This window comes from Salvelinus namaycush, chromosome 30 (assembly GCF_016432855.1).
Source record: "Salvelinus namaycush isolate Seneca chromosome 30, SaNama_1.0, whole genome shotgun sequence".
In the NCBI taxonomy this organism is placed as follows: domain Eukaryota; kingdom Metazoa; phylum Chordata; class Actinopteri; order Salmoniformes; family Salmonidae; genus Salvelinus; species Salvelinus namaycush.
In genome coordinates, this window is record NC_052336.1 from 15,201,760 (window position 1) to 15,223,494 (window position 21,735).

Sequence of the window (21,735 nt, forward strand, 5' to 3'; positions counted from 1 at the left end):
CACAATTGCCACAACTCCGTCGAGGCCTTCGTACACTTCGTCGATCTTTCGCTGAAACTCGTCTTGGGCTGAGATAATCCCAAAAGGCAGGCGACGGAACCTGTAGCGTCCAAACGGTGTGTTGAATGTTGTGAGCTTAGATGACTCTTCTGTGAGCTTGATAGCCCAGTAGCCTGATCTAGCGTCCATGACACTGAAGTAGTGTGCTCCCGCTAGCTTGTGTGTGATGCCATCTAGCGTTGGTAAAGGATAATGGGGGCGTTTGATAGCCTTGTTCAAGTCTCTTGGGTCGAGACATACTCGGAGCTTGCCTGTGCGTGGTTTCTCCACCACCACTAACGCGTTTACCCAGTCAGTCGGTTCTGTAACCTTGGTGACTATGTCAGATTGCTCCATGGTCTCCAACTCTTTCTTCAGACGGGCACAGAGAGCAAGGGGAATCTTTCTCGGTGGGTAGACCACAGGGGTTGCGTCTGGGTCAAGGTGAATGGTACATTCTCCTGGGAATAATCCTATTCCTGTAAAAACATCAGCAAACTCCTCCAGTACATTTTCTGTCTCTACTGGTGCTGTCACTGATAAAACTAGCTTGATGAGTTCCATGTCTAAACATGCTTTAAGACCTAGCACTGCAGGTGCTCTAGTGTCAACAACGTAAAAGTCCAACATCATGTCACTTTCCTTGTATTTGCATTTGAAAGTGCATGTGCCTTTTACTGGGAGCTGTTCACCACCATAACCAGTCAGTCTGCGCGTGGTGGGCTGTAGCTCGCACTCAGATGTCAAGCTGCAGTACTTATTCAGAGGAATAATGTTTACTTGTGCACCAGTGTCTAGTTTGAACTTTAGCTTTGTGCCTTGTGTTCCTATCTCAATGTCAGCAAAGGCTTGCTCTGTCTCTGATATTTGACTTTTCTGTGACACTGAATCAATAAACAGTTCATCAGCGTTTGACTCTTTGATTGACATTTCATCTTCACTCACTGTGTGTATTGTTTTTCCACGGTAAGCTCTGCACACTTTTGCAAAGTGATTCCATTTTCCACATTTAGTACACAGTTTGCCTTTAGCTGGGCAATTTCCTTGTTCGCCATGCACTTCGTATCCACAATATCCACATGTTTTGGGGCGTTTTGAGTTTGTGTCGCTCTGTTTTGGAGTTATGTCTCTCTCCGTTCTAAAACGCGCTCTCTGTGCACCAGAGGTGTGCGTTGATGTCTGCCTGATTGCGTGCACTGCTTGTTCACGTGATGCGCTCGTGCTGCAGCGCGAAATGGTTTTCATCTGAGCCAGTGCTAGCTCGTGAGATCTGGCTATGTCGATAGCTTTGTCCAGCGTTAGCTCAGACCCAACATTCAAAAGTTTCTCTCTCACTCGCGGTGAGTGTATTCCAAATACAATACGGTCCCTGACCATCTCATCCTTGTTTGCATAATCACAGTCTTTCACAAGCAGACGCAGCTCTGTCACAAACTGTTCAAAAGACTCGCTAGCTCCCTGTACTTTCTCATGGAATTTGTACCTAGCGAAAATCGTATTGGTCTTCGGCACAACATATGCTTCAAAACGATCGTAGTATGTTTTCAGTACCTTTGATTCAGCCTCGGTAAGTGTCCATGTGTTGTAAATATCTCTCCCTTTTTCACCGATCCAGAGGAGCAAGTAGCTTGTGAGGATCTGTGTTTATTACACTATAACCCAATACTATATCACATGTGATATAATATTAGCAACTGTTAGCCTGGGCGCCTGGGTGTCTATGTGTGTGTGCTGAAAGTAACATTGTGCCCCAGATAGTGTGCTGAGAAGCTGTGGTTAACCTTGAGCGAGAACAGTATGCTTTCTATGAAGGTGCAAATAGCTCAAACAATGTTACAGAACTGTCTGACCTCAGTCTCCAGGGTGTGGGAGCGTAATCTACACAGCAACAGCGCCGGACACCAAGGAGCGCCAAGAGGCTGGGACCAGCCTGAGCGCCGGCGATAGGCTGATCAAGTTTAAACCACGCTCAGCCTCTACTGTGATAGGCCAACAGACGGGTTGGAACTACGTCTATCACAGTATAAGAACAGCTGTTTACTTACATCCTGTCAGTTCCCTGTTCTACCCTGCGAGGTGTTACAGTGAACCCATATATACGAAAATTGCATTTACCATTTATCGCTTGAGTTTAATAAAATTACTTAAAGTATATTCGGTGACTCTGAATCACATTTTGTCCTGATACCAGTTTTGAATTGACGCAAATCCCTAATAAGCTACACTTTTCCTCTTCTCCTCTTTCCTTCAGAGGACCCGTGAACATTAGCTCCACATGCTGTTTGAACTTACGCCATGCATCTGGTAAATTTGTAGACTTCCAGTCCATTCGAGATGAAGGAACTCCAGAAGAATCCATATTGTAAGACCTTTTACTCTGACACCATGTCTTGTTTTGCACGCTTTGTACAAAATAATAAAATACAGTACTACAGGATATTTCTTAACGTAGCTCTTTATTAGCTAGCTATAACTGGCATGTTCACGTATCGCCAACCAGGATCAAACTGACCATGACCTAACCATTTGGGTGGTCATAACCAATCATAGCACAGTATGATATGGCGGTAAAAGGCATCCAATTATAATTCAGTATGTTTACACATATGAATATTACAAGTAGCTACTCACATTTTATTTTTGATATTAACCTTTATTTAACCAGAGTCACATTGAGATAAAACTCTTCGACAAATCAAATGTTATTAGTCACATGCGCCAAATACAACAGACCTTACAGTGAAAAGCTTACTTACGAGCCCCTAACCAACAATGCGGTTTTAAAAAATACGGATGAGAATAAGAAATAAAAGTAACAAGTAATTAAAAAGCAGCAGTAAAATAACAATAGGCAGACTATATACAGGGGGTACGGGTACAGAGTCAGTGTGGGAGGTCACCGGTTATTTGAGGTAATATGTACAAGAGAGCCTTGTATAAGTTTACAAATAAAACCCAATACATAAATAAAACACAACAGCCCTACAAAACCCACTATAATTAAATACATAATACACAACATTACATATATTTAAGAAAAGCTATCGAATTCTGTAACATAAAAGTCTCCAATCAATAATTTAAAATGCCTGAAAGGTACCAGAACATCTAATTGCAAAGAATTTTGTGTATTGTTCCACACATAAGGGCAAACAAACTAAAACCATATTTTCCCAACTCTGTGGAGACCAAAGGGATCTCCAGAGTTAACCATCCCTGAGAACGGGTTTGGTAATTTGTACGTCTAAAATGAATCAATGAGGTAATGTAATGTACAGAGAAAGTTTCTGCAAGACTAAATAAATAAAATAGAGTGCAGTTATCTTCTTACAGACAGAGGTCCATCCCACATGTTTGTACAGAAAATAATAATGAGTCCTAAAACCATCCCCAGTGATAAAAGGTATTGCTGAATGTAATACTGAGTCCAATTGTTTCAAAACAGAGGCTGCCGCTTGCATATAAATAATGTCACCATAGTCTATTACAGGGAGAAGCGTTGTTTGAACATTCTTCCTTCTATTTTCAAAACTGAGGCTGGATTTATTTCTATATAAAAAAACTATCGTAGTTCTCAGCTTCTTTGTCAAGTTTTCAATGTGTTTCAAAAGACAACTTGGCATCAAGCCAGATACCCAAATACTTATAGTGAGAAACTTTCTCATTTTGGGCTCCATTTGGAGTGCAAATACGCAAGTCCTCAGGGTCAACATTATGGGCTGGCTGTGAAATACATGATGTACATGTATGCGCGAATTGAATGTGAGGTTGGGCTGCGCTTAGAGAAGTGCATCCATAAGCCAATTATTGTATTAGTTCTACCGTCAACTTGAATCACTTTATCCCAGTGTTAACCAGCCCACACACACTAGAGACAACAACCCTGTTGACAATACCCAATCCATCCATTTGCCGGTGTGTATCGGAAGAATAATCATCCTTTATATTTTTATATTGAGATTTATTTTTTAAATATAAAAGGGTAATACCAATTATTTTATGATCGTATATGCCTATTCCAATAGAGAACCTAGGCAGGTTTTTAATGATATAATCCTTTATCCTAGCCCTATAATACATATTCATATTTATTAAATTATATCTTAAAAGCTAATCATTCCGATTCACATCGGCGAACAAGGGCCGCACTATATACCGGCTTTTAATTCATAATATACCCGACCTCTACAATTAGGACATATCATATTAAACTTTTTTTTAAACTACCTTGGTTTTTCTAATGTACAATTGTCACACCCTGGCCTTAGTTATCTTTGTTTTCTTTATTATTTTAGTTAGGTCAGGGTGTGACATGGGGAATGTATGTGGTTTTTGTAGTGTCTAGGGTGGTTGTAAGGTTTAGGGGGTTTATTAGAGTAGTTGGGTTTATGTTTAGTATAGAAGTCTAGCTGTGTCTATGGTTGCCTGAAGGGTTCTCAATCAGAGACAGATGTCATTAATTGTCTCTGATTGGGAGCCATATTTAAGGCAGCCATAGGCACTAGGGTTTTGTGGGTAATTGTCTGTGTCTATGTGTAGTGTTTGTGTCAGCACTATCTGTATTTATTAGCTTCACGGTCGTCTGTTTGTTGTTTTGTTTCGTTTTCCTTCTTATAATAAAGAGAAGATGTATTTTTCACGCGCTGCGCCTTGGTCCTCTCTCTCTCCCTTTGACGATCGTGACAGAATTACCCACCAATCCAGGATCAAGCAGCGTGATAAGCGGCAACAGGAGCAGCGCAAGGAGGAATGGCAATGGGAGCGTAATCTGGACTACACAACGTGGGAGGAGATCGACAGGTGGGCGATTGACCCAGGGCGAGTGCCGGAGCCCGCATGGGATTCTCTGGCACAGTGCGAGGAGGGATACCGGCGAATGGAGGCAGCACGACGACGCGGTAGGAAGCCTGTGAGTCAGCCCAAAAAATTTCTTGGGGGGGGGCTTAGAGGTAGTGGGCCGAGGGCAGGTAGGAGACCTGCGCCCACTTCACAGGCTAACCGTGGAGAGCGGGAGTACGGGCGAACACCGTGTTACGCAGTAGAGCGCACGGTGTCTCCTGTACGTGTTCATAGCCCGGTGCGGGTTATTCCACCTCCCCGCACTGGTAGGGCTAGATTGGGCATTGAGCCAGGTGCCATGATGCCGGCTCAACGCGTCTGGTCTCCAGTGCGTCTCCTCGGGCCGGCATACATGGCACCAGCCTTACGCATGGTGTCCCCGGTTCGCCTACATAGCCCGGTGCGGGTTATTCCACCTCCCCGCACTGGTCGGGCGACGGGGAGCATTCAACCAGGTAAGGTTGGGCAGGCTCGGTGTTCAAGGGAACCAGTACGCCTGCACGGTCCGGTATTTCCGGCGCCACCTCCCCGCCCCAGTCCAGTTCCACCAGTGCCTACACCACGTAACAGGCTTCCAGTGTGTCTCCAGAGCCCTGTTCCTCCTCCACGCACTCGTCCTATGGTGCGTGTCTCCAGCCCGGTACCACCAATTCCGGCACCACGCACTAAGCCTCCTGTGCGTCTCCAGAGTCCTGTGCATCCTGTTGCTGCTCCCCGCACTAGCCCTGAGATGCGTGTCCCCAGCCCGGTACCACCAGTTCCGGCACCACGCACTAGGCCTAATGTGCGTCCCCAGGGTCCAGTATGCCCTGTTCCTTCTCCCCGCACTAGCCTGAAGGTGCGTGTCCTTAGCCCGGTGCCTCCAGTTCCGGCACCACGCACCAGGCCTACAGTGCGCCTCATCCGGCCAGAGCCATCCGTCTGCCCAGTGCCATCTGAGCCATCCGTCTCCCCAGCGCCATCTGAGCCATCCGTCTCCCCAGCGCCATCTGAGCCATCCGTCTCCCCAGCGCCATCTGAGCCATCCGTCTCCCCAGCGCCATCTGAGCCATCCGTCTCCCCAGCGCCGTCTGAGCCATCCGTCTGCCCCGAGCCATTAGAGCCGCCCGTCTGTCCCGAGCCGTCAGAGCCGTTAGTCAGTCAGGAGCCGCTAGAGCCATTCGTCAGTCAGGATCTGCCAGAGCCGCCAACCAGACAGGATCTGCCAGAGCCGCCAACCAGACAGGATCTGCCAGAGCCGCCAACCAGACAGGATCTGCCAGAGCCGCCAACCAGACAGGATCTGCCAGAGCCGCCAGCCAGCCATGAGCAGCCAGATCCGTCAGCCAGCCATGAGCAGCCAGATCCGTCAGCCAGCCATGAGCAGCCAGATCCGTCAGCCAGCCATGAGCAGCCAGATCCGTCAGCCAGCCATGAGCAGCCAGATCCGTCAGCCAGCCATGAGCAGCCAGATCCGTCAGCCAGCCATGAGCAGCCAGATCCGTCAGCCAGCCATGAGCCGTACAGCCAGATCCGTCAGCCAGCCATGAGCCGTACAGCCAGGATCCGCCAGAGCCGTCCAGCCAGGATCCGCCAGAGCCGTCATCCAGCCAGGATCCGTTCCTCAGTCCGGAGCTGCCGTCCCTCAGTCCGGAGCTGCCGTCCCTCAGTCCGGAGCTGCCCCTTATCCTGGTGCTGTCCCTTATCCTGGTGCTGCCCCTTATCCTGGTGCTGCCCCTTATCCTGGTGCTGCCCCTTATCCTGGTGCTGCCCCTTAGTCCGGTGCTGCCCCTTAGTCCGGTGCTGCCCCTTAGTCCGGTGCTGCCCCTTAGTCCGGTGCTGCCCCTTAGTCCGGTGCTGCCCCTTAATCCAGTGGGGTTAAGTTGGCGGGTGGTCAGTTGGAGGAGGCTACGAAAGCGGGTAGTGACTATGGTGGGGTGGGGACCACGACCAGTACCAGAGCCGCCACCGTGGACAGACGCCCACCCAGACTTTATGCTGGTGCGCCCGGAGTTCGCACCTTAAGGGGGGGGTTATGTCACACCCTGGCCTTAGTTATCTTTGTTTTCTTTATTATTTTAGTTAGGTCAGGGTGTGACATGGGGAATGTATGTGGTTTTTGTAGTGTCTAGGGTGGTTGTAAGGTTTAGGGGGTTTATTAGAGTAGTTGGGTTTATGTTTAGTATAGAAGTCTAGCTGTGTCTATGGTTGCCTGAAGGGTTCTCAATCAGAGACAGATGTCATTAATTGTCTCTGATTGGGAGCCATATTTAAGGCAGCCATAGGCACTAGGGTTTTGTGGGTAATTGTCTGTGTCTATGTGTAGTGTTTGTGTCAGCACTATCTGTATTTATTAGCTTCACGGTCGTCTGTTTGTTGTTTTGTTTCGTTTTCCTTCTTATAATAAAGAGAAGATGTATTTTTCACGCGCTGCGCCTTGGTCCTCTCTCTCTCCCTTTGACGATCGTGACAACAATCTTCGAATTAAATACATTTAAAAAATCATACCGTAGCCTCTCTGTAGTGTCTTTTAGGGAGTCCACTGTAGTTTTCAATATCTTATTTTCCGCTCGTATTTCTTCCATCCTTTTTACTGTAATCCAGTCCTGTTTTTAAGGCCTCAACCTCCCCCAGTAGCCCAGGCAATATATCCAGTTTTTTTAACTGCTCGTTCATGCTTGTAAGCAATGCTCTATCTTCTGGATACATAGTTATAAAAACGTCCCCCTCCAATGTTAAGTTTGGAATTTTAGACGGCGGATTTCCTCCAGTTTCGCTCGCAGAACTCGAGGAAAGGTCTTGTCTGGTTCGCTTCGATGTATCCGTTTCTTTCTCGAGCATTTCAAAGCGCTGATCAATAAATCGTTCCAGATTCTCTATATTATCCAGAATGTTTGTTTCGTAGTTTTCAGCTAATTCTCAATTTTTGTGATTAATTCATGGGACAAGCCTTGCCATACCACGCTGTCACGTCATCACCTCTACTAGTCCATTTTTGGCAAAAGGCTGCGAACGTTTAGGTGCATGAATTTCTAACCTTTGTAGGGGTTTGAAATCACCTGGGGTGTCAATAAAAGCCGGATCATTACCTGCCAACTTATTATTCATAACCAAAGGCTGCATAGCAATGGGAATTACATTGTCAAAATTGACCCCAATCCGCCCTACATATTGTTTATCTATTACTGTTTGCTGGGGGCGTTGAGACGTAATAGTGATTACCTATGACAGCCGCGACTTCACTTTAGAATACACATTTGTAAAAGTGCTAATGGAATGTACCCTCCTTTCTAGCCATAGCAGAGTCAATTTCTTAGAGCTGCCTTGTAGTGATTAGATAGTGTCCACGCGCCAAGGTGATTTGGGTGAATTCCATCATCCCTGAAAAATATTTTCTGTTGCCAATAGGTATCAAAATTCTCGATTAAAGAAATGCCTGCGGATCGACGGTAGACTTTCAGACGGTCATGGAGTGCTAGCAGTCTGCTGAATCTGCCACTTCTATGACCCAGTGGAGAAAGGCCAGGATGAACGGACACTTTAAGTCGTTCAGCTAATATTGTGTTGATTCAATCACATTTGCCACAGTAAAGGGAAACATTGATAGTGTTAACTAACAAGGAAAACTCTAGAAAGTTCAGTGAAGTTCAATCTCGTGCTTCTCTCTATGGGCTGATATTTGTTCTCTGCGGCAGTCCTGGGGGATCTGCGTGGCAGTCTCGGTGCTATTGCGCACTCACGTGCAGCTTAGTGGGAACATTGGTCATCATGATAAAAGATGGGAGGCCTAGAAGGCTCGGTCTTTTCTTCTTTCTTCGTGGAGCAGAGGAAGTTCAGCCTGTCCTCACAGTCCCAGGTTCCCCAGTGCTCTCCCATCTTGGCCAGAGTCCCACAGCGGATGTGTTGGGCGGGGCAGTGGGGCAGCTTCCCCCCGGTACATGCCTGGTACTCCAGGGGGTTTCCGCTCACCCACAGCCACTCGCCAGCCAGGAAGAGCAGACCCATCCACACGTGGTCCGTCTGGGCTTCTGAGATCTGCTGTTGGGTTTGGAGCTGCTCTGTCTTGGAGAGCAGGCTGGAGAGGTTACTGTGATGCTGCCTGCAGTACTCAAATCAAAGTTTATTTGTAACGTGCGCCGAATACAACAGGTATTCCTTACAGTGAAATGCTTACTTACAGGCTCTAACCAATAGTGCAAAAAAGGTATTAGGTGAACAATAGGTAGGTAAAGAAATAAAACAACAGTAAAAAGACAGGCTATATACAGTAGCGAGGCTATAAAAGTAGCGAGGCTACATACAGACGCCGGTTAGTGAGGCTGATTGAGGTAGTATGTAAATGTAGATATGGTTAAAGTGACTATGCATATATGATGAACAGAGAGTAGCAGTAGCGTAAAAGAGGGGTTGGCGGGTGGGACACAATGCAGATAGCCCGGTTAGCCAATGTGCGGGAGCACTGGTTGGTCGGCCCAATTGAGGTAGTATGTACATGAATGTATAGTTAAAGTGAATATGCATATATGATAAATAGAGAGTAGCAGCAGTGTAAAAAGAGGGGTTGGGGGGGCACATAATGCATATAGTCCGGGTAGCCATTTGATTACCTGTTCAGGAGTCTTATGACTTGGGGGTAAAAACTGTTGAGAAGCCTTTTTGTCCTAGACTTGGCACTCCGGTACCGCTTGCCATGCGGTAATAGAGAGAACAGTCTATGACTGGGGTGGCTGGGGTCTTTGACAATTTTTAGGGCCTTCCTCTGACACCGCCTGGTGTAGAGGTCCTGGATGGCAGGCAGCTTAGCCCCAGTGATGTACTGGGCCGTACGCACTACCCTCTGTAGTGCCTTGCGGTCAGAGGCCGAGCAATTGCCGTACCAGGCAGTGATGCAACCAGTCAGGATGCTCTCGATGTTGCAGCTGTAGAACCTTTTGAGGATCTCAGGACCCATGCCAAATCTTTTTAGAGCCTTCTTCTCCTTTACCAGGACCAGATCACTGTCACGCTTCTCCTTATATCAGAAGAAAGGGTGTACTTCAGCACAGTTCTCACATAACCCAGCAAATTTTGCATTACAACACAGTTATTTTTGCCCCCATCTGGTGGCTGAGGAGCCTACAATTAAAAAAAAAATATATATATATATATATATATATTTTTTACCCCCTATTTCGTGGTATCCAATTGTTAGTAGTTACTGTCTTGTCTCATCGCTACAACTCCCATACGGGCTCGGGAGAGACGAAGGTCGAGAGCCATGCGTCCTCCGAAACACAACCCAACCAAGCCGCACTGCTTCTTAACACAGCGCGCATCCAACTCGGAAGCCAGCCGCACCAATGTGACCTGGTCAGCGTGCACTGCGCCCAGCCCGCCACAGGAGTCGCTAGTGCGCGATGAGACAAGGATATCCCTACTGGCCAAACCCTCACTAACCCGGACGACGCTAGGCCAATTGTGCGTCGCCCCATGGACCTCCCGGTCGCGGCCGGCTGCAACAGAGCCTGGGCCCGAACCCAGAGTCTCTGGTGGCGATGCAGTGCCTTAGACCACTGCACCACCCGGGAGGCCACGGAGCCTACATTTTAAAGAGTAAGCTTTCCCCTCCAGACAACTTCCACTCTGTAGTCAAGTCATCTCTGTACATGCCAATCTAGGTATAGGTGCCATATTTGCCCCCTACGGATTCGAGCTCATCATCATACAGCTTTTTGAAGGAGGCCAGGTCAGTGTAGTGGTCTTTGCAGTACTTCTAAGCCTGCTGCCAGGTCATTTCTTGTTTCACATAGATGTATTCCTTCTCCAGACTGGAAACCACTGCAAACAGAGCAGTAATGAGGAGCCCAGGGAAGCTGGTCTTCCTCTGTATGATGCCCCAGTGCTCAGTCCCAGTGGATGGAATCTCAGGCCTTTGCTGCTTCTGTCTATCATGTACCTGACATCAAGTACGTGTACACACCCACAAATCAGTTGGCTCAGTGCCTGTGCCCGTACAGCCCACCAATCAGAGAGGTCTCTCAGTACCTGTGCCTGTTCAGTCCACCAATGAGGAAGCTCTCTTTTGTGATCTGTGAAAGATAGCTGAAGCCAAACGACCTCTTTTCCTGGTAAACAAATGAAGCTCCTGAAAAGGTAAACATCACATAACCTGTCAAGTTCACAAGGAGAAGCTCAGACTGTACCCACATTGTCTTTGTAGGTCCTATTAGTAAAATTACAGAGCTCAGTACATTTTAATTTAGTCTCTACCAACTTCTTCATGTGGTCCAAGAACATTGTTGACACAATAAAGGTAATATAATGATTCATAAAATCACCAGGAATTAGTATACAGATGATTTGGAAAATAGAGCTGTTATAACATGGGTCCAGCCTGGTCTCATAGAATAGACGTAACATAGTAAATGTAAATCCAGGACATTCAAATTAGTATGATATGTTAAGTTTGGTATTGTTACATAAGACAGAAGGTTACTTTAGGCAAAAATTAGGGTGGTTGGTTGGGGTGAATCAGTGGGCATATAACCCCAAAGGTTGCGGGCTCGAATCTCATGACGGACAACATAAGCATTTTAGCTAATTAGCAACTTGTCATCTACGTATTACTTTTAAGCTATTTTGCCACTACTTAGCATGTTAGCTAACCCTTACCCTAATCCTAACCTCAACCCTTTAACCTAACTCCTAACTTTAACCCTAACCCCTAACTCCTAGCTAACGTTTGCCAGCTAGCTAACGTTAGTCACAACAAATTGCAATTCATAACACACAGTATCATACAAAATGGATGATGAACATCCACAAATGAATACATACCATACGAAACATAACATATCATACTAAATGAAGTCTTACATTTACATAAAGAATAATATGAAATGCTCTGAGACCAGGTTGCAGCCAGGGATGGTCGGACCAATACCACATTTCTTCAGTCACAGATCTAGGCAAAACACATTTAGGCTGTGTGGTCTCCAATGGTCTTGAGACTGAGACCACAATTGACTCCATCATTGATAACAATTGTGATTCACAATATTTGCCAGGACCAATGTACCATTTTCATTATCTTGAGTGTACTGTCCCCTAGTGGCGATTTAAATTTCATAGCAGCTCTTTGTTCTCATTTGGAGCACATGGCCTATACCTAAAGAAAAAAAGGGTCAGCCTTACCCATCCTCGCCTTCCCCTAAATCAAAACCTGATATTACGTCCATATAGTCCAAAGTTCCATATTGCCAAAATAGAAAAAGGATAAGTCCATCATACCCATTCTGCATTACCATAAATCCAACCTTGTTTTAAGTCCACGGTTCCATAATGCATGAAAAAAAAAAAAAAAAGTTGTTCATGCAAAAAAATTGTTTTTGTAAAAAAATCAATGAATCCATATTTGTAATGCGGTGCAAATATGTATCGGGGACTACTTCAACAGGAGGTAGCTATCACTCACAGCCACGTTGTAATATTCGAGTCCTTGAACATTTTTGATTATTTACATATAATTTATCGACCACTAGACGAACATTCTGCTTCTCTGCTTGGAGCCTTTTGAAAGTGGGGTACAGGGCACGTCGTCTCTCCACTATTTCATGAGGAAATTGTTCTTTAATAGAGAATGGGAGTGTTCTTCAATTCCCTACCCTGTTGTAACAAGGCAATTTTCCTTTTGTAGTGGGTATGTATAGCTACGATCGGACGGGGCCTTCGCTCTACTCTGCCACCAAAACGGTGAGCTCTTTAAATCAATTGTTTCCACCTGTTCGTCCGTCATTTTGTGATTACATTTCATGAACACTTGTTCACTTTGAAAATGCATCCTTAAATCATCCCTACCTTGAAATAATCCATGAATTTCCGGCGCCGACAGAGATGGCCGCCTCGCTTCGGGTTCCTAGGAAACTATGCAGTATTTTGTTTTTTTATGTGTTATTTCTTACATTGGTACCCCAGGTAATCTTAGGTTTCATTACATACAGTCGGGAGGAACTACTGAATATAAGAGCAACGTCAACTCACCATCATTACAACCAGGAATATGACTCTCCCGAAGCGGATCCTGTGTTTTGCCTTCCACCCAGTACAATGGATCTGATCCCAGCCGGCAACCCTAAACAACGACGCCGTAAAAGGGGCAAACGAAGCGGTCTTCTGGTCAGGCTTCGGAGACGGGCACATCGCGCTCCACTCCCTAGCATACTACTCGCCAATGTCCAGTCTCTTGACAACAAGGTTGATGAAATCCGAGCATAAGAGGACACTGCTTTGGGTTTCACAGGTGAACTGGTTGGTGGAACATCTCTCCCATGTTTCCATGTAAACAAGCTCAAATTACTTGTTCTTTATTTATTATTTTTTGTATTCCAGAGAGACATCAGAGACTGTAACGTTCTTTGCTTCACGGAAACATGGCTCACTCGAGAGACGCTAACGGAGTCGGTGCAGCCAGCTGGTTTCTTCACGCATCACGCCGACAGAAACAAACATCTTTCTGGTAAGAAGAGGGGCGGGGGTGTATGCCTTATGATTAACGAGACGTGGTGTGATCATAACAACATACAGGAACTCAAGTCATTCTGTTCACCTGATTTAGAATTCCTCACAATCAAATGTCGACCGCATTATCTACCAAGGGAATTCTCTTCGATTATAATCACATATTCCCCCCCAAGCAGACACATGATGGCCCTGAACGAACTTTATCTGACTGTATGTAAACTGGAAACCACACACCCTGAGGCTGCATTCATCGTAGCTGGGGATTTTAACAAGGCTAATCTGAAAACAAAACTACCTAAATTCTATCAGCATATCGATTGTGCTACCAGGGCTGGTAAAACCTTGGATCATTGTTATACTAACTTCCGCGACGCATATAAGGCCCTCCCCCGCCCTCCTTTCGGAAAAGCTGACCACGACTCCATTTTGTTGCTTCCAGCCTACAAACAGAAACTAAAACAGCAAGCTCCCGCACTCAGGTCTGTTCAACGCTGGTCCGACCAATCTGATTCCACGCTTCAAGACTGCTTCGATCACGTGGATTGGGATATGTTCCGCATTGCGTCCAACAACAACATTGACGAATACGCTGATTCGGTGAGCGAGTTCATTAGAAAGTGCATTGACGATGTCTTACCCACAGCAACGATTAAAACATTCCCAAACCAGAAACCATGGATTGATGGCAGCATTCGCGTGAAACTGAAAGCGCGAACCACTGCTTTTAACCAGAGCAAGGTGACCGGAAACATGACCGAATACAAACAGTGTAGCTATTCCCTCCGCAAGGCAATCAAACAAGCTAAGTGCCAGTATAGAGACAAAGTAGAGTCGCAATTCAACAGCTCAGACACAAGAGGTATGTGGCAGGGTCTACAGTCAATCACGGATTACAAAAAGAAAACCAGCCCCGTCGCGGACCAGGATGTCTTGCTCCCAGACAGACTAAATAACTTTTTTGCTCGCTTTGAGGACAATACAGTGCCACTGACACGCCCGCTACCAAAACCTGCGGGCTCTCCTTCACTGCAGCCGAGGTGAGTAAAACATTTAAACGTGTTAACCCTCGCAAGGCTGCAGGCCCAGACAGCATTCCGAGCCGCGTCCTCAGAGCATGCGCAGACCAGCTGGCTGGTGTGTTTAAGGACATATTCAATCAATCCTTATCCTAGTCTGCTGTTCCCACATGCTTCAAGAGGGCCACCATTGTTCCTGTTCCCAAGAAAGCTAAGGTAACTGAGCTAAACGACTACAAACTTCTACAGATGCACAATCGAGAGCATCCTGTCAGGCTGTATCACCGCCTGGTACGGCAACTGCTCCGCCCACAACCGTAAGGCTCTCCAGAGGGTAGTGAGGTCTGCACAACGCATCACCGGGGGCAAACTACCTGCCCTCCAGGACACCTACACCACCCGATGTCACAGGAAGGCCATAAAGATCATCAAGGACAACAACCACCCGAGCCACTGCCTGTTCACCCCAGTATCATCCAGAAGGCGAGGTCAGTACAGGTGCATCAAAGCAGGGACCGAGAGACTGAAAAACAGCTTCTATCTCCAGGCCATCAGACTGTTAAACAGCCACCACTAACATTTAGTGGCCACTGCCAACATACTGACTCAACTCCAGCCACTTTAATAATGGGAATTGATGGAAATTATGTAAAAATGTATCACTAGCCACTTTAAACAATGCCACTTAATATAATGTTTACATACCCTACATTACTCATCTCATATGTATATGTATATACAGTGGGGCAAAAAAGTATTTAGTCAGCCACCAATTGTGCAAGTTCTCCCACTTAAAAAGATGAGAGAGGCAGGTAACGAGTGGAGGACAGAGGAGCCTCTTAAAGAAGAAGTTACAGGTCTGTGAGAGCCAGAAATCTTGCTTGTTTGTAGGTGACCAAATACTTATTTTCCACCATAATTTGCAAATAAATTCATTAAAAATCCTACAATGTGATTTTCTGGAATTTTTCTTCTTATTTTGTCTGTCATAGTTGAAGTGTACCTATGATGAAAATTACAGGCCTCTCTCATCTTTTTAAGTGGGAGAACTTGCACAATTGGTGGCTGACTAAATACTTTTTTGCCCCACTGTACTGTACTCTATATCATCTACTGCATCTTGCCATCTTTATGTAATACATGTATCACTAGCCACTTTAAACTATGCCACTTTATGTTTATATACCCTACATTACTCATCTCATATGTATATACTGTACTCTATACCATCTACTGCATCTTGCCTATGCCGTTCTGTACCATCACTCATTCATATATCTTTATGTACATATTCTTTATCCCTTTACACTTGTGTGTATAAGGTAGTAGTTGTGGAATTGTTAGGTTAGATTACTTGTTCGTTATTACTGCATTGTCGGAACTAGAAGCACAAGCATTTCACTACACTCGCATTAACATCTGCTAACCATGTGTATGTGACAAATAAAATTTGATTTGATCTGACATGACTGGATTGGTGAAATATATTTGGTGGAATCCTTGCCTTCACCCATCCAACCAGTGATTATTTCAAGAGGGGAGGATGGATGGATCATAGAGATAGATAGATACTCTATCTCTATGGGAAGGATTCCCTCTTCAAGTATTCAAACAGGTCCCTTGTCTCTCCAGCACCCTCTGTTTTGAAGGTCTCCCCAGTGTGCTGTGTGTTCGGCAGTTGGAGGCGGCTTATGGTAGAGAAATTAACATTCAATTATCTAGCAACAGCTCTGTTGATATTCCTGCAGTCAGCATGCCAATCTGTGGCATTGTGCTGTGTGACAAAACTGCACATTTTATTGTTCCCAGCACAAGGTGCACCTGTGTAATTAATGATCATGCTGTTTAATAAGCTTCTTGATATGACACATCTGTCCAGGTGGATGGATTATTTTGGCAAAGGAGAAATGCTCACTAACAGGGATATAAAGAAATTTGTTCACAACATTTGAGAGAAATAAGCTTTTTGTGCATATGGAACATTTCTGGGATCTTTTATTTCAGCTCATGAAAAACGGGACCAACACTTAACATGTTGCGTTTATATCTTTGTTCAGTATACATGCTCTTACTTTTACTGTTCTTATAAAACACATACATGTCATACATGTTGATCAAAGTCTCTTGAATTTCATTTCCATTCGTACTAAGGTGATAATATGTCTCAAACAGCTCTTACTCATTAGTCATGAATGATTTAGAGTGAAATACATGACACATGAGAGTGTTTGGACTGACTCTGCTTTAAATCATAATGGCCATGTTAGTCATTGAGAGGATTGGTGCTACCCTGCATCCCATGCCCTAGCTAATCTCTTTGCCCTCTCATTGATGCCAGTAACACTATCTCCTGGGCATTGTGAGCCCAGCTATGCTGTTACATCAGGCCTGATTGTATGGTGCAAGTCGCTTTTTCCACCATTGATCTACCATAATATTCACTAGCTCTCTTATACTGTATGTGATTTTCCATTAAAGTCCCTTTTATCCATCTTTGCAAAGGTGACCTGAGACAGCTAATCTTATGGTAAGTAATCGAGGAAAAAAACTATGCTTATAATATAAACTACAGTATGGACAAACATATCATACATCATGATGGTTTCATTTGATCATTTTCCCTCACAAAGAATATGAGGTTAATAGAAAATATATGTTGTTTGTTGTACCATAGTTTACCATTCTCTCTCCCCTTGTCTGTGACTTGTAGGGGGATCAGACATAATATCACGTGGAATGCTCAGGCTCTGGGCTTCAACTCGCAGGGCCCTCCCAGCACCCCTCCCTTCCTCTCCTGCCCCTCCATAGAGAGTGAGAGAGGGGACCCCAGACCCCCACCACGCCCCTCTCGCCCTAGACCAGCCCTGTCACCCCGCAGGGTGCCAAAACAGAAACAACCACCCAGCTCAACCCCAGTACCCCGCCGTTCCCGTCTCCTCAAGCCCCAGTCTGAGGCAGTAGAAGTTGGCCACAGCCACCTGAGAGAGATGGGGTACTTTGCCTCGGCAGAGATCCTGGAAGCAGCATGCAACGCCTCTATCCCAGGCCTTACTGGGGTGTCCAACTTCACTGTGTTCCTCTACTGTAACCTGTTTGACATGACGATGGGTCTGTGAACCCGGAGGTTGGTCAGGTGGGATCCGACCTACACGTCACATGTTCTGACGCCGCCTGGTACCTGTATGCAGCCGAGGATGACTTCTTGTGGGTCCACGTCTGCAGCGAGTTCTTCACTCACCAGTTCAACAATACTGTGTGTGCCAACTCCTCCTTTTGGCTGCAGAGAGCACACCAGGTACAGTCCATGATCAAACCCCACTACTGAATGCAAAAGAGTTGGGTTCCCAACTCACTTTTTTAACTTCTCCACAATGTCTAACTACATTCTGCCTGTGATGTTTGCAGGCTGCAGAGATGAAGGACTACCACTACTTCAACCAGTCCAGTATAGGTGACCTGTGTGTGCAGCTGTCAGGGGAGGTGGTGGAGGGCGGGGGCAGCCCAGGGCCTGACGAAGCCTGCCTGGCCCAGCTGGGCACCAGGTCCCTCAGCACCCAGGACATCAGACACTGCTTCCTGCCCAACACTTCTGCTCTGGTCTCAGCCCTGTGTGGCAGCGAGTCCCCTGAGGCCCATCCCTCCCACCCATCCCTTCCGGAGGGCAGCTGGGCTGCAGAGTACTGCTCCAGGCTCCACAACTCCTCCCACCCTGAATCCATAGAAGACACATGTAACTACAGGAAGTGGAGCCTGCAGCATTTCACCAACGCCACCCTACTGGAGCTCTGTGGCAGTACATCTGTCCTTCTCACTATCACGCATTAGTTTCGCTTCCCCACCCGCCATTTTTAAAAAGACCCGACGGGGCTCATTGCCTGCTTGAATTATGCAGAAACGGGCAGTGTTTAGGTCATGTAATTGATTTTGTTGGAAAGGGGAGAAATTGTGCTTTACAATGGTATTGACATTAGAGTTGATCTGGAAGTATTACGTTTTTGGGGCGCTAAAATAAGGGCAATTGTACGGACCAAGGCGATGTACGAGTTTACGTGAGCTATCTAACAACAACAACCAAATACTTCCTGTTATGTCTTTTTCTGCGATCGCAAAAAGCCAGTGTAGTCTGGCTGTAGTGTTGTGATACTTATTTACTACCAACATCAAGTTGTAAAAGCTCTACCTGATTACTAATGAAAAGCTGTGTAGTAAAGCTGTAGTGTTTTGACTACTTATTTGAATACAACATCAAGTAGTAAAACTCTACATGATTACTACTTGAAACACTGGTTTTCCAACTGAACTCTACTTGTGTATCTTGAGCAGTGCATGAACTACACATTCACTACACAATCCCTACAAGTCCCTACATAGTCACTTCTACAACAAGCATAGGTTTGTATAGTAATTCCATAGTACTTTTTCATGAGGGATTCAACTGTATCAAACACCATAACATATCAGAAAGTCTACAGTAATGTTAGCTAGCTTCCTTTTCACATTATGATGAGTGTTTAGGTCATATATTATGCCTATTGTCCCTCCATCAGTAGATTCATATGGTAGGTAGGCCAACATACCTTAAATTACCTAACTAGCCTCTTGAATGGAGGACTATGGCTATACGTATTAATCCAATAACACAGGCTGGTTTGCTAACCTAGATAGCTAGCAAGACTGGTTCGCATCGGATAGCGAATGTTGGGTTGTTGGATCAAATCAAATGTATTTATATAGCCCTTCTTACATCAGCTGATATATCAAAGTGCTGTACAGAAACCCAGCCTAAAACCCCAAACAGAAAGCATTGCAGGTGTAGAAGCACGGTGGCTAGGAAAAACTCCCTAGAAAGGCCAAAACCTAGGAAGAAACCTAGAGAGGAACCAGGGGTGGCCAGTCCTCTTCTGGCTGTGCCGGGTGGAGATTATAACAGAACATTGCCAAGATGTTCAAATGTTCATAAATGACCAGCATGGTCAAATAATAGTAATCACAGTGAACGGGTCAGGGTTCCATAGCCGCAGGCAGAACAGTTGAAACTGGAGCAGCAGCACGGCCAGGTGGACTGGGGTCAACAAGGAGTCATCATGCCTGGTAGTCCTGAGGCATGGTCCTAGGGCTCAGGTCCTCCGAGAGAGAGAATTAGAGAGAGCATACTTAAATTCACACAGGACAAGACAGGAGAAATACTCCAGATATAACAAACTGACCCTAGCCCCCCGACACAAACTACTGCAGCATAAATACTGGAGGCTGAGACAGGAGGGGTCAGGAGACACTGTGGCCCCATCCGATGATACCCCCGGACAGGGCCAAACAGGCAGGATATAACCCCACCCACTTTGCCAAAGCACAGCCCCCACACCACTAGAGGGATATCTTCAACCACCAACTTACCATCCTGAGACAATGCCGAGTATAGCCCACAAAGATCTCCGCCACAGCACAACCCAAGGGGGGCGCCAACCCAGACAAGAAGACCACGTCAGTGACTCAACCCACTCAAGTGACGCACCCCTCCTAGGGACAGCATGGAAGAGCACCAGTAAGCCAGTGACTCAGCCTCTGTAATAGGGTTAGAGGCAGAGAATCCCAGTGGAGAGAGGTGAACCGGCCAGGCAGAGACAGCAAGGGCGGTTCGTTGCTCCAGTGCCTTTCTGTTCACCTTCCGTTCAACTCCTGGGCCAGACTACACTCAATCATAGGACCTACTGAAGAGTTGAGTCTTCAATAAAGACTTAAAGGTTGAGACAGAGTCTGCGTCTCTCACATGGGTAGGCAGACCATTCCATAAAAATGGAGCTCTATAGGAGAAAGCCCTGCCTCCAGCTGTTTGCTTAGAAATTCTAGGGACAATTAGGAGGCCTGCGTCTTGTGACCGTAGCGTCCGTGTAGGTATGTACGGCAGGACCAAATCGGAAAGATAGGTAAAAGCAAGCCCATGTAATGCTTTGTAGGTTAGCAGTAAAACCTTGAAATCAGCCCTTGCCTTAACAGGAAGCCAGTGTAGGGAGGCTAGCACTGGAGTAATATGATCAAATTTTTTGGTTCTAGTCAGGATTCTAGCAGCCGTATTTAGCACTAACTGAAGTTTATTTAGTGCTTTATCCGGGTAGCCGGAAAGTAGAGCATTGCAGTAGTCTAAACTAAAAGTAACAAAAGCATGGATACATTTTTCTGCATCATTTTTGGACAGAAAATTGCTGATTTTTGCAATGTTACGTAAATGGAAAAAAGCTGTCCTTAAAACAGTCTTGATATGTTCATCAAAAGAGAGATCAGGGTCCAGAGTAACGCCGAGGTCCTTCACAGTTTTATTTGAGACGACTTTACAACCATCAAGATTAAATGTCAGATTCAATAGAAGATCTCTTTGTTTCTTGGGACCTAGAACAAGCATCTCTGTTTTGTCCGAGTTTAAAAGTAGAACGTTTTCAGCCATCCACTTCCTTATGTCTGAAACACAGGCTTCCAGCGAGGGCAATTTTGGGGCTTCACCATGTTTCATTGAAATGTACAGCTGTGTGTCATCCGCATAGCAGTGAAAGTTAACATTATGTTTTCGAATGACATCCCCAAGAGGTAAAATATATAGTGAAAACAATAGTGGTTCTAAAACGGAACCTTGAGGAATACCGAAATTTACAGTTGACTTGTCAGAGGACAAACCATTCACAGAGACAAACTGATATCTTTCCGACAGATAAGATCTAAACCAGGCCAGAACTTGTCCGTGTAGACCAATTTGGGTTTCCAATCTCTCCAAAAGAATGTGGTGATTGATGGTATCAAAAGCAGCACTATGGTCTAGGAGCACGAGGACAGATGCAGAGCCTCAGTCTGACGCCATTAAAAGGTAATTTACCACCTTCACAAGTGCAGTCTCAGTGCTATGATGGGGTCTAAAACCAGACTGAAGCATTTCGTATACATTGTTTGTCTTCAGGAAGGCAGTGAGTTGCTGCGCAACAGCTTTTTCAAAAAGTTTTGAGAGGAATGGGAGATTCGATATAGGCCAATAGTTCTTTATATTTTCTAGGTCAAGGTTTGGCTTTTTCAAGAGAGGCTTTATTACTGCCACTTTTAGTGAGTTTGGTACACATCCGGTGGATAGAGAGCCGTTCATTATGTTCAACATAGAAGGGCCAAGCACAGGAAGCAGCTCTTTCAGTAGTTTAGTTGGAATCGGGTCCAGTATGCAGCTTGAAGGTTTAGAGGCCATGATTATGTTCATCATTGTGCCAAGAGATATAGTACTAAAACACTTAATTGTCTCCCTTGATCATAGGTCCTGGCAGAGTTGTGCAGAGTCAAGGACAACTGAGCTTTGGAGGAATACGCAGATTTAAAGAGGATTCCGTAATTT

The 21,735-nt window shown here is 45.6% G+C and overlaps 1 long non-coding RNA gene across 2 annotated transcripts; it reads left to right on the top strand.

Annotated features, from left to right (window-relative positions):
• The first annotated feature begins 1,273 nt into the window (after positions 1–1,273).
• Positions 1,274–4,773, top strand: LOC120025331. 2 transcript variants are annotated; one of them, XR_005472985.1, is made up of 3 exons: positions 1,274–1,606; positions 2,291–2,401; positions 4,726–4,773. It is a non-coding gene; the product is annotated as an uncharacterized LOC120025331 (long non-coding RNA). The 2 variants fall into 2 exon arrangements; XR_005472986.1 differs by lacking the exon at positions 1,274–1,606 and adding an exon at positions 2,041–2,089.
• The last annotated feature ends 16,962 nt before the right edge of the window (positions 4,774–21,735 follow it).